At 38.1% G+C, this 7,456-nt stretch overlaps 1 pseudogene; it reads left to right on the top strand.

Moving 5' to 3' along the window:
* The first annotated feature begins 666 nt into the window (after window positions 1-666).
* Window positions 667-2,509, top strand: LOC111540718 (annotated as a pseudogene).
* The last annotated feature ends 4,947 nt before the right edge of the window (window positions 2,510-7,456 follow it).

The raw sequence follows: 7,456 nt of genomic DNA on the forward strand, positions 1-7,456 counted from the left end.
TTCTCATTTAATAAAATAACTGCATTTACATTGTGCTGTTTCGCTAAGAAAAGAGAATTGTGCCATCATGAAGTAAAATTTATTTTACATATTGACATAAAGGGAAAGGCCTAGGTCTCTTAAAAGATACAGGATAGTTTTATTAACACTAAGTGCAAAGGAATTTATATGACCCAATGGTCACTCATTTATTTTTTGAGTTATCTGTTTAATAAATTTATGTTAAATACAATTGAGCTGATATGTTATTATGTTATATATGTCCTGATAAAGGACAATTGATCCAATTTGTAGTTGGAGGATAGCAGAGGAGGTTGCCTGGGGAAGGTAACAATCTAAACACAAAAACATAAGGGGTGAGTTGCAATGAGGCAGGCATTTCCAACAAAGGGAATACAGAGGACAGATGTGGAGAGACACAGAACAGCATGCTGTAGGAACTCCAACAAAGTAAACATGACACAAACCATAGCTGAACTATGTCTGGTAAGGACTCAGGGCAAACTGGCAATGTGATGTCCCTTCTTTAAATACATGTTTCTCATTTATTTATTGGTTAGGGAGAAAATAACTTTATTTATTAAATCATTCATATCTCTGTTAAAAATAAGAGAGTTGGTGGTAAGAAGTTGCGTGGCAGCACAGTGAGGTACCTCTGATGAAATTATGACCAGGTGGGCACGAGTTAGTACTGCATGTAACAAGAGACCTTTGTCTATAACACCATGGGAGGACGTGAAGAAGGGATCCTTTGAGGGAACAAGCCAGAACCTACCAAAGTGTAAACACCTTGAAGCCAATAGGCTATCCCTTAAAAATGACAAACACCAAGGAAAACACAAAAATAACAAAGAGAAAAAAGAGTACTTAAATAAAGATGTGAATGCAGTCATGGAATACCTAAGACAGAATTCACAGATGGTTCATAAAGGGCAAATTATAGCCACAGACAGTAAGGAATTAAGGGAGGAAATTGCAGTTGCTTTAAAGAAAGACAGTCAAAAGAAACTACCATCAGAGTGAAGAGGCAACCTACAGAATGGGAGAAAATTTTTGCAATCTACTCATCTGACAAAGGGCTAATATCCAGAACCTATAAAGAACTCATTCAAATTTACAGGAAAAAAACAACCCCATCAAAAAGTGGGCAAAGGATATGAACAGATACTTCTCAGAAGAAGACATTCATACAGCCAACAGACACATGAAAAAATGCTCATCATCACTCACCATCAGAGAAATGCAAATCAAAACCACAGTGAGATACCATCTCACACCAGTTAGAATGGCAATCATTAAAAAGTCAGGAAATAACAGGTGCTGGAGAGGATGTGGAGAAATAGGAACACTTTTACACTGTTGATGGGACTGTAAACTAGTTCAACCATTGTGAAAAACAGTGTGGCGATTCCTCAAGGATCTAGAACTAGAAATACCATTTGACCCAGCCATCCCACTACTGGGGATATACCCAAAGGATTATAAGTCATGCTGCTATAAAGACACATGCACCCGTATGTTTATTGCAGCACTATTCACAATAGCAAAGACTTGGAATCAACCCAAATGTCCATCAGTGACAGACTGGATTAAGAAAATGTGGCACATATACACCATAGAATACTATGCAGCCATAAAAAAGGGTGAGTTCATGTCCTTTGTAAGGACATGGATGAAGCTGGAAACCATCATTCTCAGCAAACTTGCAAGAACAGAAAACCAAATACCGCATGTTCTCACTCATAGGTGGGAAACGAACAATGAGATCACTTGGACACAGGAAGGGGATCATCACACACCAGGTCCTATTGTGGGGAGGGGGTCGGGAGGGATAGCATTAGGAGATATACCTAATGTAAATGATGAGTTAATGGGTGCAGCACACCAACATGGCACATGTATACATACGTAACAAACCTGCACGTTGTGTACATGTACCCTAGAACTTAAAGTATAATTTAAAAAAAAAAAAAAAAGACAGTCAATGGGAAGGAAGAAGATTAAAAAGACAAATGGCAAAGAAAAAGCAACGGTGTGTTTCCATTGTAGAAAATCACAACATGGAATTGCAGATTGCCTTGCTGCCCTTGAAAATCAAGATACGGGCACTGGAATGTCACAGGTGTGGGTCCACAGAGTATGAAACAACCAAATGTAAGGCGAAAGTACACCCGGGTCTTGGTGAATTTCTTTTTGCAACATGTTTTGTTTGCGGAGAAATGGGCAGCCTGTCTAGATCTTGTCCTGATAATCCCAAAGGACTCTATGCTGATGGTGGTGGTTGCAAACTTTGTGGCTCTGTGAAACATTGAAAGAAAGATTGCCCTTAAAGTCAGAATTCAGATTGAATGGACACAGTCAGTTGCTGGGCAAAGGGAATGAGTGCAGACTATGAAGAAATTTTGGATGCACCTAAACTGCAGAAACCCAAAACAGAAATACCTAAAGTTGTTAATTTTTGGTAGCAACTAGCACTATCCTTAGTTACCACCTCATTGTTACTTCCTAAACTAGGCCCATCTCACAAGTTAGAGTTGGGCTTCCTTGTAGCCAGGACTATACTGTAGATATCAGTATGATCTGGGTGTGGTCAAAAACAGTTTCCTTTATTCTGTCCATCAAATAATACTTCTGCCACTGTTCGGAGAAAATTGAAGAAAAGAGTAAGATGATTAAATGGTTTAGCTAAGAACATGTTTTAAGAGGCAGAACATAGATATAACTAAGTGGTTATATACCTGATTGTAACAGTCATCTTTAATAAAAGCAAAATCATGCATAAATATAAAAGACCCCTAAACAAAGGGGCAGTTTTCGTTATATTGTTAAAAAAAGACAGTTATTTACATATAAGTATGTAACAAAATATTTTAATTTATATGAATTTGATGGTAAAACATCTTTGTCTCCATTGATGGATATTATTTATTTGATAAGAGCAATACCAATAATTGTTTGTTCAGTTACATTGAATTATTATTCAGTTTTCCCAGATTAACAGGCACCATTATTTTCTCATTCATTCTGGTTATGCGTAATAATTCTTTATATACTGGCAATATGTCCTGGTATTCAGTTGTTTTTCTCTTTCTGACTACAGTGTTGACTGTCTTCTTGGAGAGATGACTTTGCTCCCCAGAGAACTACATTGTTATAGACTCTTTCTTTAGAACTCATCTCCAGTCATTGAGATGCAATAAAAAAATGGACTTTGGGTTCCAGCTCTGCTACTCATCTGTGAGGCCTTTAGAGAGTTATTCAACTGTCTGGACTTTAGCTTTTAGGTCTGTAAAACAGAGAAAATGATGTCTTCCTTATAAAGATCTTAGAGTTTAGCTGAGAGAACTGAAAAAAAACATCTAATATCACAGAAAGCAAATTCTAGTTCCCTTCCTGCTTTGTACACTTAACAAAATATCCAGACTTCTTGATTTCCTTCTTTTCTGTCAGAAGTAATAAGGCTCAATCATATTCACCAAATATTGTTTTGAATAATATTTTTGCCTCTTCTGAAAGGTTAAATACAAACACAAAAGAAGATACAGGACCCTAGGCTATGAGCAGATCTAAAGAATAGTTCCAAAATTGCACAGTGCAATAATGCCATCTTGGAAATCTGTGTGCAGTCTGTCTGAGCGTCTATATTGAAGTCCAGTTCCCATTTGGGTAATTGATTTTACATATTTATTGGAAGACAGTCAGGGTATCTTTTTTTTTTTTTTTTTTTTTGAGATGGAGTCTCGCTCTGTCGTCCGGACTGGAGTGCGGTGGCCGGATCTCAGCTCACTGCAAGCTCCGCCTCCCGGGTTTACGCCATTCTCCTGCCTCAGCCTCCCGAGTAGCTGGGACTACAAGCACCCGCCACCTCGCCCGGCTGGTTTGTTTTTTTGTATTTTTTAGTAGAGACGGGGTTTCACCGTGTTAGCCAGGATGGTCTCGAACTCCTGACCTCGTGATCCGCCCGTCTCGGCCTCCCAAAGTGCTGGGATTACAGGCTTGAGCCACCGCGCCCTGCCCAGTCAGGGTATCTTTATACAGGCTGTTGTGATTCCTCCCTGAGTCCTACTAAAGTTGCATTACATAGAGGCCAGAGGGAAGTGCAGAGTAAAAATAGGTTAAGAGACTGATTAGCCCATTCAGGAGCTGGGGTTTTAATTCTGTGTTTTCAGTGTGGTTATTCATCTCTTATTTCTTTACCTATGTTACCTTTCCATAGGTCTCTTTTGTATCTCTCAAACTCTTGAACTTCATCCTGTGAATTTATGGAAGTAATTTAAAGGTGGGCCTCGATGACCTCAAATGCAGCCAGCAGTAAATTCTAGGACATTCTCTTGAAGCTAAAGTTTGCACTGTTTTCAAGTGAAAAATACTTTTTTGGAGTCATTTTTAGAACTAAACAGGATCTTGTTTCTGATTTTCTGCTGATACATTGGCAGATTCACATTCTTCTCTTAACTTCCTCCCTATTTATCTTCCTACTGCTCCACCTTCTTCAGAATACCATATTCCTTCACCTTACATTGGGCAGGGCAATGGGAGCTAAGGATGTTGATCCAAGAGGAACACAGCTAAATGACACAAATGGGTTGTACCCACAAATCCAACATCACAGTATTGTAATCAATATAGGGTTCAGTACTATGCATGGTTTCAGACATGGTCACTATGTCCTGAGGATTGTAGAGGCCAAGAACACCAGGGATTGGAGAGTTCAGGAAATATTTAATGGAAGAGGTTGCATTTGAGCTGGACTTCCATGACTTTTTGTCTTTTATATGTTTGTCTGATTATAACAATAGCACATGCTTATTGATAAGTATTTGGAAAATGCAGATGCATATAAAAAAGAAATGAAAACTATCATAAGCTCATCAGTCTGAGATAACCACTATGTTTGTGTCTTTATTATAGACAATAAGTATTTCTCATGTTTTAAATGTTTTTAATTTTAAAACATTAAAACAAACATAAAACATTTAAAGCATTAAAATTAAAATTTTAATTTTAAAAACATTTAAAAATTCTATAAAGTTAATTATTTTGTAAATAAGTCATTATTAATTTACACAGACTCCATATGATTATTTCATGTATTCATCTAACAAATATTTACTATGTGACCACCTATGTGTTAGACATTCTAGGATTGGAGGTATAATAATATACAAGCTAGAAAAGTCATTGTCCTCGTGGAGCTTACATTCTCTGGAGAGGACAATAGCAAGCAAACAGTTCCTGTGTGTGTAAAGGGGGTTGTAGGCGTGCACACATGTATATCAAGTAGTGATGAATGTATAAGGAATAGAGGTTAGAGAGTGATGGGAGATACTTCCATTCTTTCCAACTTTTTAGTAGTAAAATAAGTGCCTGGATATCTACTCTAAGCAATAGCACTGTAGTCCCCCCTTACCGTCAGTTTCACTTTCTAAGGTTTTAGCTACCTGCATTTAACTGTGATCTGAAAATAGGTGAGTACAGCACAAAAAGATATTCTGAAGGACAGAGAAAGAGAGCCCACATTCACAAAAGTTTTATTACAGCACATTGTTATAATTGTTGACAATATTATTATTTTTTGTTGTTAATCTCTTAATGTGCCTAATTTATAAATTGAACTTCATCAGAGGTATATATGCATAGGAAAAAACATAGTATCATGATCTACATAGGGTTCAGTACTATCTGTGGTTTCAGGCATCCAATGAGAGTCTTGTAACATATTCCCTGAAGATAAGGGGAAACCACTGTAAATGAAAATATCTGTATTGTTTCCCCCTGAACAATACTGTATGTTTCTCTTTAAATCCTTGCCTATTTTTTGGCCCAAGATGGAATATCGTTTTTTTAGTTATTTTTTTTTTCCACTTACTATTTGTCAGGGTGAACAATTTCCTTAGCTATTTGTATTTATTTATTTTTGAATTTCCTATTCCTGTTCTGATATAAGTCTACAAAACTTCAACAGGTGAACATGGAGGAAAGACATTCCAGCAGGAGGAAATGATATGAGCCAAGATACAGAGGTGGGACCTCCTAAAGTGTGCTGTGGAACGCTGTTGATCCTAGATGGGGGTGGCCATGTTCATGTAAATGTGCACACAAGCTGAGATACACAAGAAGATTCACTGATTTTGAGGTAAAATGTAGTCTTGTGTCTGGTGGTTGATCAGTAGCATTGATGATTGCTAAATATTTTGGATCCCTTTCCTTTGATTGTCCTTCTTGTGAGAGGATGATGCATCTACCCTTTTGAACTCAGGGGTGAGCATGTGAACTCCTACCAATGGCATGATGGTGGAAACAGCAGCCAGAACTTTGAGACCCATTACATCATTCCCCATCTCCTCTCTGTCTCTTCCTTGGGTTTGGAAATGTTCCAGATAAAGACTACTTTTTCAGCCTAAATTTCTGAATAAAGGTGACTAATTGGTCTTCAGGGAGTTTGTGTGCTGTGTTGTCACAGAAAGATAGAAAGATTTTCTACATATTCTAGTCTCAATACCTACTGAAAGACCTGCATAAATGCATGCTAGAGAAGGAACTGCCTTGTTGAGAAATTTCTGTGTCTTAACTGAACAATTTTTCCTCGGTTTCTTGTGAGCACTCACAAAGCCACCACTAGCTTTCAGGAAGTGACCACACACCATCAAGAGGATCAGCAGCTCAGGAAGGCAGGGCTGGATAAGGTATACATGAGCCTGGGAGCAGGCTTCATCCACAGAGGCAGGAGGAAGTGGATGTGGTGCATTGCAGAAAGCAAGGACACTTTTAGCTAAAATGTGATGGGCGTCTACTGTGCTATATACATTATCTCATTAAAGACTCACCCTTTCAACTGGGATGAAAAGCATTATCCCATGTTTATGAAAGAGGAAACAAGTGTCAGCTCCACCTCCAGAATCTGTAAAGGCAATATTCAAAATAAGCCAGAGAAATAATTTCTGAAAATTAGTAATACTGAATAATATATACCAAGTAGCAGGTTGGAATAAATTTGGTGAAAAGATTTTTGTTGAACAGACTGCAAAAGGAGCACAGCAGAAGAAAAGAGCAGGAGCATAGTGGGAGCTGCAAAGTAGCTGCAGATGCAGGAGTGTTCACTGGCCCATGGGTGCCCCATCCGACTCCCATAAGAAGTCCATAAAAGCCACATTGGCACTCTCTCCCACATTGGTGCACTCCTCCACACTGATGCAGTCTTCCACATGCTTTCAGTTATTTTTCCCCTCCTTGCTCTTCTATTTTCTTATTCTTTAATCCAGCAAATCCAAAATATAAAGGAAATATATTTTCTCTCTAGTCCCAAGCAAGGATATTTATCAAAATTTCAGTTCCCGTTACAAAAAAAAAAAAAAAAAAAAAAAAATCATATGGCAACAATGGACAATGGGGACTGCTAGGAGAGGGAGGGGTAAGCACTGAAAAACTGTTAGGTACTATGCTCACTACTGGGGTG

This window comes from Piliocolobus tephrosceles, chromosome 13 (genome assembly GCF_002776525.5).
Source record: "Piliocolobus tephrosceles isolate RC106 chromosome 13, ASM277652v3, whole genome shotgun sequence".
Classification (NCBI taxonomy): Eukaryota; Metazoa; Chordata; class Mammalia; order Primates; family Cercopithecidae; genus Piliocolobus; species Piliocolobus tephrosceles.